The sequence below is a fragment of the Mastigoproctus giganteus genome, chromosome 6, assembly GCF_048544385.1.
Source record: "Mastigoproctus giganteus isolate SK-2022 chromosome 6, ASM4854438v1, whole genome shotgun sequence".
In the NCBI taxonomy this organism is placed as follows: Eukaryota; Metazoa; Arthropoda; class Arachnida; order Uropygi; family Thelyphonidae; genus Mastigoproctus; species Mastigoproctus giganteus.
The window spans coordinates 144,168,355-144,190,213 of NC_143580.1; the positions used below are offsets into that span (position 1 = coordinate 144,168,355).

A 21,859-nucleotide genomic window follows, 5' to 3' on the forward strand; every position below is an offset into this window, starting at 1 on the left:
GCCCTGAATTTATCCTTTTTAGAAAAAATGGATGCTGCCCTGTGACTATATCTTTTTCTGAAAAAGATTCCAAAATTGAGTCTCTAAGTAATGAATCTTGTGATGTAGAATTTACCTGGTATTTTGGTGGTTTCCCTTTGAAGGTAGTTTTGGTTAGAGCAGACACCAGAAAGAACTAATGTAGAAGTGAAAATTTACTGGGGTTTGTGTGGTTTTTTGAGGGCCTTTTTAAAAGCAGAATAAGTAATATGCAATGGGAGTGAAATATCCTTTAGGTAGCATTTCAGATTGTGTTCCAGATCTTTACCGCTGCAAATGGGTTTACTGTATTTAGCAGTTTCCTTCCCCACTTTACTTCCATCATGATATATTAAGATCTGCTTTAAGCCTCTGTATCTCTTTGTCTTCCTTTCACAACTGAAAAGTCCTGGGTATACAAGGCTCCTCTTTTTGATGCCTTTTGAGCTGGGCAGGCCTTGATTTCATGAGCTTTTATACCACAATGGGCAGAGACATGAGCACCATGACATGCTGTGTGAGGTCCCATATAGGTCTGTATTTTTGCATTTAAAAGATTTGGTACATATGACTTTATGAGATACTGTAGGTATTCAGATTTAATGAATTATGAGAGGATGGTGTACTGAAAGTAAGGATAAGGTTTCTGTTAGTGACTAGATATCCTCTCCCCCCCTCCCCGCTATGCATGGATATATACAGGATGATTCACTACCACTGCGACAAACTTGCATGAGGTGCAGGGGACACAAAGACGAATCGGAATCACATAGCATTGCAGGGTCCGAAATGCCTTCGTCATGCGGTAGAGGACATTGAATGGGAGGTCGCGTGAACAGCGATCCCGCTGGAAGTCAGCATTTGCGAACCGGTTCCCGAGGCAGTAGGATGGACGAGTATTCAAACGTTAAACTGGCCTACATGCACCTCACGTATGGAGATGGGGACTGTAAGAGGCGCGCCGCTCTGCGCTTGTACCAGGAACGTTTCCCGCACAGGCGTGCTCCTCATCATATGATTTTTGCACGTGTGCACAGAAGGTTACGTGAGACTGGTTGTTTCATGAGAGGTACCATGAATCGAGAGCGAACGACGAGGACACCAGACAATGAGGAGAATGTCCTACATCTTGCAGAAGGCAATCCGAGTATAAGTACTCGAGCGATAGGCCAACGATTGGGTATTTCCCAATCCACTGTATGGAGGATACTGTCAACAAACCAAATGAGTTCATACCATCTGCAACGCGTCCAATCATTGGAGCCTGCGGATTATCCACTCCGGAGGACTTTTGCTACTTGGTTTCTTCAACAGAAAAGGTTCGCAAATGCTGACTTCCAGCGGGATTGCCGTTCACACGACCTCCCGTTCAACGTCCTCTACCACATGACGAAGGCATTTCGGACCCTGCAATGCTATGTGATTCCGATTCGTCTTTGTGTCCCCTGCACCTCTTGCAAGTTTGTCGCACTGGTAGTGAATCATCCTGTATATATCCATGCATAGCGGGGAGGGGGAGGATATCTAGTCACTAACAGAAACCTTATCCTTACTTTCAGTACACCATTATGTATCACTTTATTTAATGTACTTTCAGTACATTATTATGTATTACTTTATTTTTTATTTTATTGTGGGTTCAATTTGGAGTGAATATTTGATTATTCACTGTCTATCCAGTGTTGCATCATTTTGGCAATACCTTGTTTCCTCTTCTTTAACAATCACAAAGAAATTCCATAGAACATATTTTGTAATGTGGAATTTTTCACTCAACTTATTTATTTATTTTTTTTTTTTTTCAAAAGTATGATGTTTAAAATTAAAAAACAATTTTAATTGACTTTACCTACTTTTCACGTGTACCAGGTGCAAAGTGTATTTCATGTCAGAAACAGAGGCTATACCCACTTATTGCCGTTTCCTCCTTTGATTTCGGCGGCTGGCCACTGAAAAAGGCACTGAGGTCACAGGATGAACAGCACTAAGCTATTCTTATTACTTTTCCTTTATCTTAGCTCCCTTCTTTGTTCACCATGATAGGAATTTCTGTTCAGTTCGCCCTTTGTTCTCCACAATTAACGTTACTAGTACCATAACATTAGCACATTGCCTTTCACGACTACTAACTTATGTAGCAATTATAGTCGTTGGGTACTTTCTGCATATAGCATTGTCCCCGGTCCATAAACCTTTATTATTATTTTTATTATTATTAATATCCAAAACTGTTGCTTCCATCCCTTTTTAGCTGTCACTCTTTGTGATTATATTTTCAAAATGGATTCCTGGTATAATTCAAGATCTCCAATTCTATTACACCATGTAAATGAATTTAGTGTTTGAGGAAAAGAATGGAGGACTACAATAATGAATTTAAAGTCCCCCCACCCCATTACAGAAGTGCTAAGAAGTTATTCTGAGTTCATATTATATTAAGTTATTCTGAGTTCATATTGGTTGCTATCACAATATTTCCAAAATGCAACCATTTCAACAAGTTAGCTCAGCCTGCAAAATCTATCTCACCCTCTGTATAAAAAAGGTGAGTTTACCAATGCCTTTTTCACAAGTGGAATGAATTACACTGGTGAAAAAGGCATTGGTAAACTAAAATATATATGCAATATGGGCACTACTTCCTTTGTGACCGAAAGGTACAGATATGCTCAGGCAGGTTTAGACATGTCGAGGTCTGCGAGTCATGTAATACATAAAACAGCAAAATGTTTCATCTACATTAAGTTGTTTTCTGTTTCATGATAACTAGCATCTGCTTCTAACATGATTTCATATTCTTTGTCTTTGACAATGGCAACTCATGGTTGTGTGAACAATTCAAATATGTTGTGTTACATTAGCAGTTACTATTTCATGGTGAAACAAAGGCAGAAACAAAACAACATTTGTAAAAAATGCATACATCACATACAATGGAATTAAATTGGGTAATCAAGATAAAAGTGTGACCCCTCCCCCCATAAAATGTACATGTGTGGAGGGCTTGCACTTGTGGAAATGTGTTAAGAAGAAAGCCATGATGTTTGCTATTTCCTTGGGGTGGAACCATATTAATAACTGCTACTTTTGTTGCATAAATGTAGGAGGGTATAACATGAAGAACAAGCAAAGCATTGTTTAACTCAACAATATTACTTCAACTGTAAGGTCAGTACCACCTTGACCACTTGTTCTAGAACATATGCCATCAGATCCTAAATTTGCCATTTATGATCAAGAAGATGATATATGTGGAAGCAATATCATGATCATATTAATCACTCCTACCTTTGTGTGTGTAACGGCGCCTCCGTAGCCAGGTGGGCAGGAGCAGCAGTGCGTAGCACACGCTTCTTGATTAGGCTGGGGTTCAAGCCCGTGACCAACAAATACGGAGGATGTGGAAAGGTCAGGGAATGACCACCGCCGCATATCCCCGGAACAATATGGCCTTAGTTGCTAATGCTCCTAAAAACCAAATAACAACAACAACCTACCTTTGCAGGATTATTAATCATATTAATAATTAATATGAGTTCTTATAATCTATTACTAAATGTAATAGAATATAAGAAGAAGCTGAGCATTGTGTGCCCCAAAACAACATTACTTACTCTGTAAGTCCGGTACCTTACAGAACTGAAATGACATTACCATGCAATCTTCTTGTTCATGAACATATGCTATCAGATCCCCAATCTAACATTTGTGATTTATAGGATGATAACAACTATTGTGATAAAGAAAGTCACAACTCTGGACAATGGCTGTTAACACAGTGAATTCAACAATCTTGTGAAAGATACACATCTACTCAAAAGATTCAGGGAGGTTTTTGGATCGAGACTGAAATCAAAGAATCTGCTGGCAGCAGGAACAGTCTAGTCATGGCATAGATATCATGAAAATGCCTTGATTCCCATTTTCCCCAAGAAAGCTCAATGACATATTGCAACAACATACCTGCAATCATGAACTGTTTGGAATTTTCTACCAACCAACAAAGTACCAGCAATTTTTTTCGTACAGAGTAGCAGATAAATTTTTTGGAAATTTATACTGTCTTTTTGATTAACTGGCATATTAAATTGAGTTTGACAAATAATTTAATAGTCTTAGTGAAGTTAGTGATTTCATAAGTTACGATTTATTATTCGTATCACTGTTGAATAACTGTTTGGGGCACAAATATCAAAGCACGCAACTAGTAGTGAAGTGGAATAGCAAGGGTTTTAATCATGATAAATAAGTAACTCAAAGTTTCTAATAACTTTTTACGCATTTTTTTTTTCTTCTTTTAAGCAATGAAAATTTAGTAAGGATACAACTAATTTAAATCTCTGAGATCGCAATGGTATAGTATAATGTATATCTTTAGTGTATACTATAACGTACATCTCTAGTGGGAGACGACAGAGAGTGGTAAGGAATGGACACTGCTCTTCGTGGACTAATGTTATTAGTAGGGTTCCCCAGGGTTCAGAGTTAGGCCCATTGCTGTTTTATGTATTCATCAACAATATTGACGAGGGTATATCAGGCTTAATGTCCATGCTTGCAGATGATGAGAAGGTTGGTAGGGTTGTTAACTATAGTAAAGACAGTATGCTACTGCAACTGGATCTAGATAAGTTGGGCAAATGGGCTGAGAAGTGGCAACTGAAGTTTAACATTGGCAAATGCAAAGAACTGGATATGGGTCACAGTAACCCAAGAGAAATGTTCCAACTGTGTGGTACTACACTCAGGGAAGTGGAGAGTAAAAAGGATCTCGGGGTAATTGTGCAGTCAGATATGAAGTTCGCTGAGCAGTGCAGACTGGCTGACAGGGCAGGTCATGGAGTCTTGTCAATGATATATAGGAATTTTGCTAGCAGGGACAAGGAGGTGATTATCCCGTAGTAGAAGGCAATGGTAAGGACACACTTTGAATACTGTGTACAGGTCTGGAGGCCTCATTTTAGGAAGGAAATATAGTTGCTAGAACAAGTACAAAGTATGGCAACAAGACTGGTAAGGAGAACAAAGGGATGTTCTCACCAAGGTAGGCTTAAGTTCTGCAAACTGCAGCATCTGGAGGCTAGGCACATGCAAGGTGATCTGATTGGGGTGTATAAATCCTTGAATGGGTTGAGCAAGCTGAATGCTGATGGGATTCTTCCTCTTGCTCAGGTTAAGAACCTGACGGGTCATAGATTCAAACTGAGGAAAGACAGTTGTAGAATAGATGTGCAGAAATTTGCCTATAGACAATGGGTAGCTGATTGCTGGAACAGACTTGCATCTCTTGTTGTGGAAGACAATAGCTTAAACAAATTTCAGGCTAAGCTGAACAAGTATTTGGAGTGAACAGATGAGTGAAATGGGAGGGTTTTTTTTTTTTTTTTTTGGCTGATGCTGCATAAGCTTGCTTTCTTGCATATGCCAATGCTAATCTTGAAATGATTGTGTAAGTAATAACATAAAACTTGATAGCATAATACATATTGCGACATTTAGGAATCTATTAGCTTACTGTAGTACAGTCAATTAATTTTATTAATTTTCATTGTTCATCAATTAAATTGCATTTAAAAGGAAAATCATGCCCCAGACCAGAGCAGAAAAGCAGCCAGAACAAAGTAGAGTGAAGGAATGCCATGGCTCAGAGGATAACTGAAGCAGATGAATCTCCTACAAACCATGCCCTAACAAAATGTGCGAATTGTAGCTCTTTCTGGAACAGGATATAATACAGCCATGTCTTTGTGTATGCTCGATAAAGAAAGTGTGAAGAAAGTAGGGTGGCAACTCAGCATTCTTATGGGTGCTTACGAAAGTTTGAAGAGTAGTAGTAATAGAGGCATGTGATGCAAGAAAGTTAAGCATATGAGCTTATGTAGCATCATCCAAAAAAAAAAAAAAAAAACTTTTTTCACACAACCATTGCCCCTAAAAGTTTGTCCAGTTCTTCCTTGAATTTATTTAAGCTCTCAACTTCCACAATGAGAGATGGAAGTTTGTTCCAGCAGTTAACCACCCACTAGCTGAAGGCAAATTTTCACACTTCGATTCTACATCTGTTTCTCCTCAATTTATCTGAATTTATGGCCCCTCAGGTTTTTGATCTGAGCAAGTGGAAGAATCCCATCAGAATTCAGCATGCTCAACCCATTCAAGCCTTATACGCCTCAATCGGATCATCTTGCAGGTGACTAGACTACAGCCGCTGCAATTTGCAGAACTTAAGCCTTTCTTGGTAACAGGACCCCTTTGTTTGCCTCACCAATCTTATTGCCCTTCTCTGTACACACTCAAGCAACTCTACATCCTTCTTAAAATGAGGCCTCCAGACCTGTACACAATACTCCGGGCATGGCCAAACCATTGCCTTATACAAAGGAATAATCATTTCATTTTCCCTGACAGCAAAATTCCTGAATATCATTTCCTGTATTTCTTATATACATTGCTGTATATAAGAAATTAAAATAGGGGACCCATCATCTCTCAGCTGCCAACTCAACACCAAAGCTCACACTTGTGCATCAGGCAACACAGTGGCAATCCCAAAGCAGAATGCACTGGTCCTACAGGAGCTAGTTGTTGTAAGTGACTGTATCGTCAGAGAAATGGGAAATATATTGTGTGAAATGGATAGGTGGAATAGGACTCGGATATGTCTGCCAGGGAAAAAAAAGTTGATGATGTTGTAGAGCAGATATCATCTTCTAAGGGCATAAAATGCAATATTATTGTACACTAATGACATTGAGAATCTCCAGACTTACTTAACAAGCACAGGTCAGTGTTGAAAAAAAAAGTCGCAAGTTAGGGTTAAAAGTGAAAGTGTCTAATTCCGCCAGACACAATATGCGGGAGTATATGATGAGACCCTTGTCAATCACTTCAGCCCAGAAGAGATTGTTCAAGCCTAATGGGGTAGAATTTTTCTCAGCATTGTTTGTGATTGTTAACAGGAGAAACTGTTTACACAGGGATGGGATACACCTGAACAAAAAGGATGCAAGAATATTTGCTAATACTATTAAGGTAGTGATGGTTGGTAGGAAAAATGCTAGCTTGAAGGGATAAACAGACTAATAAATTAACCAGAACCTGGAATGCAAGGTGCCAAAGATTTCATGACCTATGGTTCATCATGGAACAAGTAAATATATGAATTGTGTTAGGGTAACCAAGAGTGAGGACAGCTCTTGTATACTTGTATACTATGTATACTTGGATGAATACAAGTGCAGGAAATATTATAAAATCTGTTGAATATGAAATGCAGACTTGAAAGCAGGAATGTGTTATAGGCCTAATGACTGTGATCAGTATACCAAACAGCAATATTGAGAGAGAGTGGGCCAGTAAATCAGAATGTATTATAATGAGGGATTTTAACTTTTCAGATACTGAGTGGAATTTGTAGGTTGGTCACTCACACACTAACAAGACTTTTGTAGATTTCTTGGATGACTGTTTTCCACAGCAATAAGTTAGAGAGACAACAAGAAAAGCAATACTCTTGATCTGGTTATCAGCAGTGATTCCTCATACATTAAGAATCCGCAGGTAAAAGAAACACTGGGTGGCAGCAATTACAGTGTACTAATGTGAAATATAATTTAAAGACATAACTTTTGCTTTCATAAGGGTGACTACAGAGATCTAGCACAGTTTATAAATTGCATCCAGTTATAAATTGGTGTCAACTGATGATATTACCAACAGAAATTCTAAATGGGAAGCATTCAGGAAAGTAATCAAAGAAGCTTTTCATACCAACAAAGAAATACTGTTCAAAGCTTAGACCTAAATGGATGTCAGACGAACTATTTAAACGTGGCAAAGAAGAAAAAATGCATGGGATGCATATAAATTATCAGGTGATATAGAAGCCTATGGTAGATATAAATTAGTCTGTAAGCAACTAATTAAGGAGATTAGGCAAGCTAAGGCAAATCACGAGAAGTCTCTGGCAATGAATGAAAAGAAAAGTGGCAAAAGATTCTATACTTATATTAACAGTAGAAGGAACAGATTGAATCACATTGGGTCACTTGATATCAATAGGTTAACTGGGGATGAACCTGCTTAGGTAGCTGACAAATTTAATAGGTATTTTGCATCTACTTCACATGTGATGAATTCTTTAGGTGTGTCAGAAGTCAGTCAAACTCAAATAGGGAGCTAAATGACTTTGTGAAAACAGAAAGTCAAGTAGAAAAGAAAAAAGCACCTGGGGTGGATGGAAACTATCCAATTATATTAACGGAGGCAGCAAAGAAGGTAAGCAAATGCTAAGCCATATTAATGAGAGCATCCTTAGATTCGGGGGAGGTCCCTATGGACTGGAGATATGTGAATCTATCTTCAATTCACAAAGGGAGATCAAAAGAGTGACACGACTAATTACAGACCTGTTAGGTAAATGTATGTTCCAGGGAAAATAATGGAGTCATGGATTAAAGAAGTAAGGCAGAACCATCTGGACAGGAATGCAATTATACTGCAGTCACAGAATGAATTTGTTAAGGGGCAGTCTTGTTTAATCATAGTAACCAATCTGACAGGTTACGATGATGTAGAGACGAAGGAACTGGAGGGAAAAAATAATTCTAGCTATCATATCCTTGGATAGCAGGAAGGTTTTTATTACTGCTGCAGATAAAAGACTGCTGTATAAATTGGAGTAATGTGGCATTAATGGCAAGTTACTGCTTTCAATAAAGAGATGGTTAAGTGGAAATGGTTATCAAATGGCTATCTTGGCAGACTAATGTTATTAGAGAAGTCCCCTAGGGTTCAGTGCTGGGCACGTTGTTTTCAATATTAATTAATGATACTAATGAAGATATATCAGACAATTTGAAAATTATAGATCTCTTAAAGTACCATTTATAACTGACACAATATAATAGTGTAGCTTAATTTCATTTATTATGATACTCACCTTTTTATAATCTGCATTGATGTTGGAATAAAATGGATGATAATTTTAAATTTAAGTTAGCGTGAATAAGTTAGGATTTAAAAACTGAATTAAAATGTGCACAAGGAAGTAGAAGCGCACGTCTTCGTCCTTGGTTCACAATGTTGAAATTTGAAATGATTGAAGTTATATGGTTGGAAACAGAAGGCCAATAGCCATAAGAAGTGGTTATTGGCCACTTGTTATGGCTATTGGCCAAGTGCATGAGATTCCAGACTGGTGCTATGTTATAGGGTAATTTGGAATTTAATAGTATTAGTATTAGTAATGGCCGCACGGTGCAAGAAAGCCTATGGCTTATGCTGCACCAGAATAATAATACTTGGAGAGTGGAATGGTGGCGAAGCCATTCTATAACTAGGGCTTCATATTGGAAAATTTTAAAACTGGATTTTAATTTGACAATATATGCTATTTCCAAACATAAAAATAAGCTTGACATTATTTTAAGGAAATTAAGATCCAACAATGAAATTAATTTATACACCCATCAACAGATTGGTATCCGAAACAATATTCTATCGTATACGTTTGGTATTACCAAACTCCATAAACCCAACCACCCACTAAGACCCATAATATCCTTCAGCAAATCAGCTTTCACTAATTTATCTTCCTTTCTGGTCAAAATTATCTCCCCCCCACCAGATTTTCGAAATTTAAAGTAAACAATACCTTCCAAACCTTTGAAAAAATAAATTCTATCACAATAACCAATGATGACATCCTAGCATCTTTTGATGTAGTCTCATTGTACACTAATGTACATTTACCGTCACCATTACAAACCTTATGTAATTTCTTAACAGACGACAAAACCTTATCCAATCGCACTTCCCTCTCAATTAATAGCATACTACAGCTCACAACCTTTCTATTAGATGACAGATACATCCGATTTCTTAATCAGATTTACCAGCAAACATATGGCCTACCTATGGGATTAGGGATCTCAGCCCCCCCCCCATCTGAAATTTACCTAGCCTCCGTAAAAAATCATATATTACAACCATACCCCCCCCCCAGATATTAAATTATTAATACGATATGCTGACGATATCCGATATCCTCTTAATAGGGCACAAATCCACAATAAATGATCTTTTCATTAAATTTAATTCCATGCATAATAGATTAAAATATACCCTGGAATTAGAAGAAAATGGACAAATTAATTTCCTAAACCTCACTATATACAGAAGCGATACAAAACTAGGAACAAGAATTTTCAGAAAAAATACTCACACGGTCAAATACTTATACTTTGAATCGCATCATCCCCTCAACACAAAAAAAGCAGTCCTTTAAAATCAAATTTACAATGCTATAAAATACAGTTCCACACATTACGACCTTAATAATGAACTACAATATCTTACAAGTAAATTCATATCTAGGAAATATCCTATTCAATTAATCAAACAAACTATTATCAAAGTCCAAAATAATATCAACAACCCACCCAAACACATTTCCAATAACAATCCACGTATTATCCTCCCTTACCATAGTAATTTTGCCAACCAATTCCGCTGTTTATTCAAAGGTACCGATATCACCCTTACATTCTCATCTTATAATAAACTAGGTTCATTATTCAACTCGTATAAAGATACACAAAATTACCACATTAGTGATGTGAATAATATCATCTACTTAATAAAATGTCAAGATAACTGTAACGCTTGCTACACCACAAAATACGGTTCTATCAAAACATCAAACACACGTGCGTACTACCACTATAATAGCTTTAGGACGGGACAGTCCAATACCGAATTAGCAACACATGTTCAATCCCACAACCACACCCCCTTAGTAGATTCAGCCATTCCTATTATTAAATTAAAACCAGTTTTAAAATTTTCCAATATGAAGCCCTAGTTATAGAATGGTTTCGCCGCCATTCCACTCTCCAAGTATTAAATTCCAAACTACCCTATAACATAGCACCGGTCTGGAATCTCATGCACCTGAGATTCCCACGTGTATCCAGGAACATCACAAGAACTTAGTCTTCTTAAATACACACGTTTACTCTCATTCTACCATTGCAAACTGAAGACGTGTAAAACGAAAGCCACTTGTTATGGCTATTGGCCTTCTGTTTCCAACTATATAACTTCAATTGTTTCAAATTTTAACATTGACAACCAAGGACGAAGACGTGCACTTCTACTTCCTTGCACATATTTTAATTCTGTTTTTAAATCCTAACTTAAATTTAAAATTATCATCCATTTTATTCCAACATAAATGCAGATTATAAAAAGGTGAGTATCATAATAAATTAAATTAAGCTACACTATTATATTGTGTCAGATATATCAGACTTAACATCTAAGTTTGCAGATGACACAAAGATTGGTAGGGTGGATAATGGCAGTAATGATGGTATGCTACTGTAACAAGATATAAAAATATTAGGTCAATAGGCTGAGGAATGGCAGTTGAAGTTTCATATTGACAAATGCAAGGTACTGCACATAGGTAGAGGATAATCCCTGAGTAAATTATGAACTATGTGGTACTACACTCAGGGTAGTGGGGGGGGGGCAATTGTGCAGTCAGATATGAAATTCTCTGAGCAGTACAGGCTTGCTGCAAGGACAGCTCATGGAGTTTTGTTAATGATACACAGAAACATTGCTAGCAGGGATAAGAAGATGAGTATCCACTTGTACAATGCCACGGTTAGGATGCATTCTGAGTACTGTATAGGGGTTTGGAGGCCTCACTTTAGGAAGGATGGTAGATTTGCAGAAACCAATGCAGAGAAGGGCAACACGACTGGTGAAGGGAACAAAGGGTGCTCTTACCTAGAAAGGCTAGAGTTCTGCAAACTACAGCAGCTGCAGACTAGGTGCCTGCACAGTGATCTGTACTGAGGTGTTTAAGGCCTTGAAGGGATTGAGTAAGCTAAATGTCAATGCCATTCTTCGTCGTACTGGGACCACACACACACACACACACAAGGGAACATAAATTCAAGTTCAGGAAGGATGGCTGTGGGATAGATAAGCAGAATTTTGCCTACAGCCAGTGGGTGGTTGTGGCTCATTGGAACAAGCTTCCATCTGTTCTTGTGGAACTGGATGGTTTTAATAGATTCAAGGAAGAACTACACAAATTCAGGGAGGGTATGGATGGATATTCATCCATCCATACTCTCCATGAGTGAAGGGGGCAGTGTTTTTTTTTTTTTTTTTGCTGATGCTCTAATAAGCTTGCTTTATTATTATTATTATCATTAGCCATATGGTGCAAGGAAGCCTGAGGCATATGCTGCACCAGCCAAGAAAAAAAAAAAAATTCTCACATTATTTACCACCACTACTATCACTATGTATTGACTCATTGAAGCAAAGCCTCCAAGGATTTCTATTTCAAAATGGAAACAAGTACACATCTATTCTTGTAATGCATTCAGGTCACAAAATGTTAAGCTTCTTTTAGAAAAAAAATTCAGGATTGGGGCTAAGGCTTAGTAGCGTATAGATATTTTAAAGTTACTGGTTGGCTACTAGACAATTTGTTTACACAAAAGCCTTGCTTTCTGAGTGAGTTGGGTAGTTGAGCAAAAAAAAAAAAAAAAAAGACAGCACTGGGAAAGGAAAGTGTAGCAACCAAGACAGTTTTTGACATCGAGTTCAAAGACTATCAAAGATGAGCCACTAATAGATTGAAGTAAAGTAATGTTACCTCCATTGCATATAAAGCTATGGTTAATGGAACAATTTGTTCAAGCAGTGAATAAAGAAGGAAATTGTTTTTAGCACATTAACACTGAATTCTCATAGCTTATATACAAATAAATCAAAGCAGGAAATTTTTGTTGGATATAAAATCCACAAGCTGCTGCTGCCAGACTCTCTATTTCAAGGAGCCAAGAACCCAACTGAAAGGGATGATTGGACTCACTTTAAAAATGTATATACAATTTTTTGGAAAACAATAAACATACAGGATATGAGATGAGAGTGATTAATCTGCTGTAGAAGTTCAGAAAACTAAGCTACAATATGAACGTTAAGGTATACTCTCACCTCAACTGTTTCTCAGAATTTTAAGTAGTTTAACTGAAGGGGAGGGATAAAGATTCCATCATAATATAAAAGAAATGCAAAAAAGTACCAATGGAAATGGAATGTTAATTTGATGGCCAACTACTGCTGGCTCCTAAAAAGAGGAACAACCACAAAACTAGTTGCCTGAGGAAGTCAGAGAGGAACCAGCAGCCTGAGGAAGTCAAAGAAAGTAAAATCTGTAAATATACAAAATAAACCAGAGGCACCTCCACCAATATTTTCAAAGAAGCCTAAGGCTTATGCTGCACCAGCCAAAAAATAATAATAATAAAATTAAATAAATAAATAAAAATTTAAAATAATAATAAAATATTATTTATTTAATAGTAATAATATAATAATAAAATTAAATAAAATAAATAATTAAAACAATAATAAGAGAAAAGAAAATAGACAAAGTATGCATTTCCCTCCTCCTGTAGGTAAGTATCCAGCCGAACTTTGAATTTCCCTAAACTTTCAGCCTCTACCACTCATGTAGGTAACTTATTCCAATAATTTATAACTTGCTGGATAAAATAAAACTTCCTGCAATCCAGTCTAAACATCTCTCCCCATAACTTGAATTTATAGCCCCTAGTTCAAGCTGTGCAATTATTTTTGAAGCCTTTCCTCATAAGGACACATATTTGAAGCCTTTCCTCATAAGGACATCCTTTTGCTGAGTTCATGAGGCAAGTTACATGTCTCTGGACCCAATAAAGAAGCTCGAAGCTCCAGTTCCACAAGAACCATCCTTATATAATGGGATTATGATGTCATTATCTCTACTAGCAAATATTCGATAAATCATTGTTAGGACACGGGCCTTCTTTGCAACCTGTCTAAATTGCTCAGAATTTCATGTCTGACTGTATCGTAAACATCCAAGTCCCTTTCTTCCAACTACTGACTTAAGTTCAACTCAAAAATAACTTATACACTTGGAAGTTATTTTGGGGTTACTGTTCCGCAGGTGTAAGACCTTGCACTTTGCTGGGTTAAGGCATAGCTGCCGCTTTCCTGACCATCCCTGAAGTCTATCTAGGTCACTCTGAACAAGCTCTGCTTGGCGGTGATCATTAACTACTCTACCAATCTTTACATCATCTGCAAATTTAGACAACATGCCCTCTATCCCTTCATCGATGTCATTTAAGAAAATCAAAAACAACAGTGGTCCAAATGATCCTCCTTAGGGAACCCCACTTCTTACATTAACCCAATTCGAGGAATAACCATTTATCACAACCCTCCGCCTCCTGCCCTGAAGTCTTCCTGTTATCCATCTAAGGATTTTCCCTGTGATCCCAACCTTTTCCAGCTTGTACCATAACTGCTCATATGGGAATGAGTCAAATGCTTTGCTGAAATCCAAATTATTCTCTAAATCCAGCTCACAAGTGACCCTGCCAAAATAGCTAACCAGATTTACAAAACTATGCTGTGTATCCTTCAGAATTCCATCTAAATGATACTGAATTCCACCCTTGATCATTGCCTGCACAATTTTCCCTACTACTGAAGTTAGACTGACCGGTCGGTAATTTCCCACTACACTCTTTGAACCACCCTTATGTATTGGAGATACACTGGCACTTTTCGAATCCAACGGAATCTCTCCTAAGTCCAGTAATGCTCTTATAATTAGCCTCAATAGTTCTATGCACTCACTTGCTACCACCCTTAAAATTATAGCATATATGCCATCAACCTCAGGGGCTTTACTCGCCTGTAGGCTCGAAAGTTTTTTCATTAAATAACCATTTGAAATTTCAATATCATTAATTACATATTTTTCAACCTCACCCCCCCCCCCCGTAATTTCTCATTGACATAAAGGGCTTTTCTTCTGTAAATATCAATGCAAAGTAACTGTTGAGTACAAGTACAACATCAGCATCCATTACATAAGGGTCTGATCTGGTGTGTCCTCTACTTTACATTTATATATGTGAAGAATTCCTTATCCCCACTCTTTGCCAGCAATTGCTCATAATAGGCCTTTGCCAGCTTAACCTTTTCTGTGGAACTATTACAGATTAAATTTGTAACTGTTATAGGCTACAGTACTTTTTATTGCTCTGTAACTTTTCCATACTGTCTTTTTCTGCTCAAGTAATCTGGCAACTTCCTTATGCATCCAACTTGGAATCCTTGTGGAGTATTTTTTAATGGTATATAAGCATTCAAGGTTTCTGTGATTAATGTTTTAAAAGTATACCATAATTCAATTGCATTCGCTCTCTGTGCGATATCTACCCAGTTAATAAAGCCCATGTAGCACCTTAAGCCATCATAATTTCCTTTCCTGAAATTATAACCCATTCCTATGTCTAACTACTGCTACCTCTCTGTCTCTCTTCATCGTCCACCATAGAACTCCATGATAACTTCCTGATACTGGTTCCTGTCCGCCCTATTATGTCACCTGATTCATGGGTAATCATCAGTTCTAGAATATTCTTTTCCCTAGTACTTTCCCTGACATGTTGATACAAATAACAATCATCTAGTTATTTTAAGAATTTTGTCCCTTGTGTTGCATTTCCTTCCCATTTGCTCCAATTAATTAGAGGCAAATTAAATTCATCAATAATAAGACATCATACTTATTTCCCCATTTCAACTTTTTTTTTTATGAAAACCCCAAATGTACTGTGCTTGAGTTGGAGGTTAAGAAGATGAAAGAGGATATTTGTTGACATTAGACTTGAACTTCTGTAGACTGTAATTTTCAGGAAATACATATGAAGGAAGGTTGTTCCAGAAAATATATACGAGGTTGTTCCAGAATGAATAAACGAGGAAGATGAAAAGTTGGTTCTGTGAGTTTGAAGTTGGACAGTAAATAGATGTTGGCTGAGGGCGGCACGTGTTCGGATTGTTTTGAAAGAGAGAGCGGGAATTATAGAAGCAAATTCAGAAGAACAGTGCCCAGGGAAGTATCTGTAGAAAATGCATGCAGCAGAAACAGTACGTCAATGAGACAGCAAGTGGAGAGACTCTGTTAGAGATGAGTCATTAATTACCTAACTGCCCTCTTCTGAATGGAATCTAGAAGCCTGAGAGAGGTTTTGGGGGCACTACCACAGGTGTGGGAACAATATTCCATGGTAGGGCAGATTTGCGATTTGTACAGAGTGAACAGCTGTTTGGAATAAAAGTAATGCCGAGAACGAAAGAGAAAAAGTTTTTTAGATGCAAAGGGAGCAATATTTGTAATGTGCTTGTGCCAAGAGAGATTAGAAGTCAGGGTAATCCCTAAAAGAGATATATCATTTTGCCTATAAATCGGAGTCACCAAAGATAAGCATAGGAGGAGAAGAATCCTTTTTGTGAGATATAAGACAAGACTGAGTTTTAGAAGGATTGAAATCAACTAAGTTGTCTTTGCTGCACTGGAAAATTACCTGGAGATCACCATTTAAGGAATTGGTAGCGGATATTCAAGAAGTTGAAGCTGATTGAGCAGGGTAAGGTTTCTCAAAATGGAAAGTGGAATGCAATGTGCTATCATCGGCAAAACTATGGATGGGATTTCCAGTCAATGCAAGAAGGTCATTAATATACAAGAGGAAAAGAGTGGGGGGAAAGAACTGAACTTTGGGGGACACCAGCATTAGTGAAGAAGTTAGAAGACAGAACCATCTACCATCACCCTCAGTGACCGTTCAGAGAGAAAACTGGATAACCAATTACTAAAAACAGTTGGTAAACAATAAGATGGAAGCTTGTTTAGAAGACCTTTATGCCAAACACGATCAAAAGCCTTTGAGATGTCAAGAGCAACTACTTGTGTTTCACAGAACCTTTCCATTGAATTAATCCATAAATGGGTAACATGAGCCAGAATATCACCAATGGATCAACACTGACGGAATCCATACTGGCGATCGTTGATCAGACGGAAGGTTTCTAGGTAGTTTAAGAGTTGGCGGTTGATTGATTTCTCCATTACTTTAGAAAGAGTAGAAGTAATTGCAATGGGACGATAATTGGATGGGAGGGATTTGTCACCCTTTTTAGGAACTGGCTGGATATGAGCAAATTTCCAAGCAGAAGGAAAAACACCTTTAGAATAAGAAAGTGAAAAAAGGCGGCAAAGAATAGGAGTAAGTTCATGAGCACAGGTTTTGAGAACAAGTGGAGAAATACCATCAGGACCTGGAGCTTTCTTAGCATCAAGATTCATCAAAATCCTTCTGATATCCTTTTTACGGAAGACCAAGGGAAGCATTGAATGGAGTGTGTTGGGAATGGTGGGAGGTGTTTTACCAAGATCATTAATACATGAGCTGGAAGAAAAATGGGATGCTAGCAGGTCAGCTTTATCCTTGGCTGAAGTGACAACAGAACCATCTGGTTTGGACAGAAGATGGGCAAAAGTTGGGAGCAGAGATGGGCAAAAGTTGCAGCCAATAGCTTTGGCAAGAGACCAGAATGCTCGGCTACCATTAGGGCAAGAAGCAAGTTTTCTACTCTTAGCCTGCTTAAACTCTAGTTTGGATTGATTAATAACTGCTTTACAATTGTTGCGAGCTTTGGTGAAGGCAGAAAATGAAACTGAAGAAGTGGAAACAAGCGAATTGTGATATAGAACATTGTTCTCTTGAACAGCCTTAGCACGTTTATTGGAAAATCAAGGATAAAGGACAAGATATTTAAAGTGGAGTGTGGAATAAAGGATTCCATTTCTACGAGAACAGTTTCACTGACACGATCAGAGCAAACGTTGACATCAGAAGTTTGAAACGGCAGTCTGACAAAGGAAAAGAAGAAAAGATATCTCGCAGGTCATCCCATTTTGTATTCTTGTAATGCCAAACAACACGAGATTGGGAATAGCCATGAGATAAAGGCTCCATTGGAGAAGAGTGAATCACCAGGTTGTGATCAGAGGTACCTAAAGGACCACTCACTTCGGCCGTGTACTTAGAAGGGTTGTTTGTGAGAAAAAGATCAAGCATGTTGGCTGTTTGGTTACGATTGTCCGGTATTCTTGTAGTTAAAGGTACAATCTGTGCATCTGTATTTCCATGTAGATGCACCATAATCTTCACAATCACCTGGCCTGTAGGTTACTCCCACTCTTTATACCTTTGCTTCCAACTATCTCATACCGTACAGAATCTATACTATCATGCGAAATGTCTGAATCTGGGAAAGCTTTCGTTGCACTCAGGCTGCTTTTGATAAGAAGCATGACCCCCCAGCACCCCTTCTATCTTGCCTTTCCTTTGTAAATACATACATACCGTACTGAAACTTATCCCCTATCTATGGATGGCACCAAGTTTCTATAAGCCCTATTATGTCAGCTTTATTTGTCCTAACCAGCAGCTCAAATTCAGTCATTTTATTGATGACACTTCTGACATTACTAGATAAACAATTAAGTCTTAGTGTTCTTGTATAGTTAACTACCCTGACAAACCCCTTGAAGTCATTTAAGCATGCTACCCTGTCATTGGTTAACTGCTTACTTGAAATGTTTCTACCCTGAGAACATCTTGCTAATATGATTTGTCAGTAACAAACAAGAACTCGAGGTATGCAAATGTTACTTTGACCAATATTATCAGATAAACGTGTATTTATATTACCCTTGTCTCCCCCCCCAAACTAACAGTTCCCCAATAATAAGGTATCCTCAAATAATACTGTCAAAAACCCTTGCACAAACTTTATTTAAATATATCCAATTTCTACAAAACAGATTCCTTCTACCTACGAGTGTGGGCCAAACTGATAAAAATTTCCCCCCAAAAGCTTTACAAAGTCATTCAAGTCTTGAGTTAATCCAAAGCTTTCAACATATAATCCCTCCTATCGTGCCTGGGCAGAATTGCAGACACAGACATTCTGACCTAACTTGCATCATTTCTTTAGCATGGTCCTATATTTGTCTAACAAATCATGTGTGCTTATATCATTAGTTCCCACATGAATAATAATATTTCCTTTATCCCACTTAAAATCTGACAATCTGTTAGTGAAATCATTAATTGTTGCGCCCAGCAGACATACTAATTCCAGTCTAGATATCCTTATTACAAAAAATATTTCCTATTTCCCTGACAATGGAGTCTCCTGAAAGAACTAAGTCCTTCTAAACCAGAGCAGTTTGCACTTGGTTACCCTACTCTGAGGCCCGAATTGGGAGTGCATCACTTGGTTTGTTTTTTTTTTTTTTAGGAGCATTAGCAACTAAGGCCATATTGCTCCGGGGATATGTGGTGGTCATTCCCTGACCTTTCCACATCCTCCATATTTGGTGGTCACGGGCTCGAACCCCAGTCTAATCAAGAAGCGTGTGCTACGCACTGCTAATCCTGCCCACCAGGCTACAGAGGCGCCGCATCACTTGGTAGGTTACTAGTCTTGACTCACTGACGAGCTCCCAGTTACATTATTCTCGAGGGCAAGCAACCGTTTTTTTCAGTGACTCAACTTCTAGCAATGCATCAAATTTTAACTTTAGATGGGTACACTCTGTACAATGGTGATAAAGAAAAGAATTGCCAGGTGAGCTATGATTATCCAATAGGTCGACCCTGGAAAACATGTCCAAGGTTCTGCAAACAATAAAATCGACTCACCTGGAAATCGCCATTGGCTATTTCCATAAGAGTCATGATACCCTATGACGAAGTGTTCAAGATGGATCTTGTCACAACCCAGTACCATAGCTACCCTTTTTCGGGCCCGGAGGCAAAGAACATGTACAGCCCCGACTTAATTAATGAAAATTGTAAAAACAGGAGACAGCCAAAGATGCAATTGCCTTGCCTGCCTACAAGGTAGCTACACCACTGTATTACTAAATATCAGAGAAAGTAAAAATTAGATCTATAATATTATAAAAATTAAATTTACAAACTATTACAGGAAAAAAAAAACATATCAAAATAAACTTAACAATATATTAAATAAATTATTTAAATGTAATTATCTAACCTCTCAATCATAATATCAATCCTAAACAGGAGGGACAATTTGAATTTTATAGAGAAGTTCTTTAGAAGAAAAGTAACAATAAGAATGAAAGGAACAGTAGACTACTTTTTTGTGATATAAGAAGGACTGAAATTATGTTCCCCCCCCTTTTGCACTGATTGATTCATCTAGCCCAAAATTTCATGGTCCTAATAAAATGGCCAGGCAGTGTACTAACTGATTATTTCTGAGTAATGTCAGCGAAAATCGCAATATCACAGAAGAAAAACCCATCAAAATTACAACTAACAATGAGAGAAACAAAATATAATCAAATTTTAATTATCAATTAAATTAAAACAAATTGGTTGAAAAAAACAAACACCATGCTTTATTTCAAATACTGAACATTCTTTGCACTCTGTGCAAAGAATGTTCAGTATTTGAAATAAAGTGTTTGAATGGCGTGTTATCTCAAATATTGCACATTCTTTGCACTCTGTGCAAAGAATGTGCAATATTTGAGATAACACGCCACCCATAGAGGGTGGTCTTATTTCAACCATTCATTCTATTTTACCTCCACGTAAAAGGATGCCATTCAAAATCCAACATTATGTTTAAACAAGTAAGATAATATACATCACTGCATCACACTTCATCACAACATAACTTTTTACACATACTCTATGATTAATAAATGTGAAAGAAATAACACAGTAGAACTGAGACTGTTATTATGCATTTCGAATGACAATGTATAAAAATCATACACTTTTCAAGATATTCAACATTAGTTCACAGTATAACTTATTATACACTGTACTACTTAGAAGTACAGTATCAGTTTTAAATGTAATTCAGTTGCTGAAATCATATCACACTATTTATACCACATATTAAAAAAATACGGGGCATTCACAATTTCAGTACAAGACACAGCAGCATTCACATGTACAATTTATTTATTTATTTATTAGGCAAGTATGTTACTCACTAGGCTAATCTGGCAGTACAGGTTAAGTTTTGGCTGAATGCTGGCAACTCATTCTGTGAAGATAATAGGGAATCAGAACTATATTGTCTAATAAAAATATATGACATATATGACATTATCTCATATCCTAATACTTGGGATATGTGCATAACCTTCAAAAAACTTGCCCCATTTATTAGATTCCACTGTACACAGGAGTTTTTTTGCATTTCACTGTACATATTACATTATGTATTACACAACATAACATTTGCTTAATTTTTTGTTTTCCTTATTTCTTCCTAGTTTTAATAAAAACTGAAATGCAACTCATATTTCATGAAGATTCTGTGATTTAAGAAATAAAAAAAACTGAAATAATTCATTATTTATATATATAAAATAAAAAATGTCTTAAAAAAGTAAGCAATGTAAGTAATGTTGTAATGTTTGAAAATGCAGTGGTTTCAAACACTACATATTCAAAATTTTATAAAAAATTTTATATTTTGTGCATTTGCCATATTGCCCATTCATTTCCAATCAGCTCACAACATTAAAGCCCAGCACTTCAAGAACAGTAAATGGATAACCAAGGTATAAAAAAAAATAATAATAATAAAATAATAATAAGTGCTTGGTTTGTGTTTGAATTTAAATTAAATATGGGATGGCTTTACAAATCTTTTAAAAAGTGCAAAAAATAACATTGTATGAAAGTCCATCCACTTCTAATTATTTCTCGAAGACACACAAATAGATAGATGGAGGGAGGTGTAGCAATGAGTAAAAATCAATAAACATTTTACATATTTGTAAACACCTAGAAGTAGAGATCCTTAATTAGAACTACTAACTCAAAATTCAAAACAATACACC

The 21,859-nt window shown here is 37.1% G+C and overlaps 1 protein-coding gene across 1 annotated transcript in view; it reads right to left on the reverse strand.

The window, feature by feature from the left end:
* LOC150084631 (lysosomal-trafficking regulator-like) overlaps positions 1 to 21,859 on the reverse strand; it is a 686,318-nt gene that overhangs the window by 296,104 nt on the left and 368,355 nt on the right. The gene's annotated exons all lie outside the window — the stretch shown is intronic.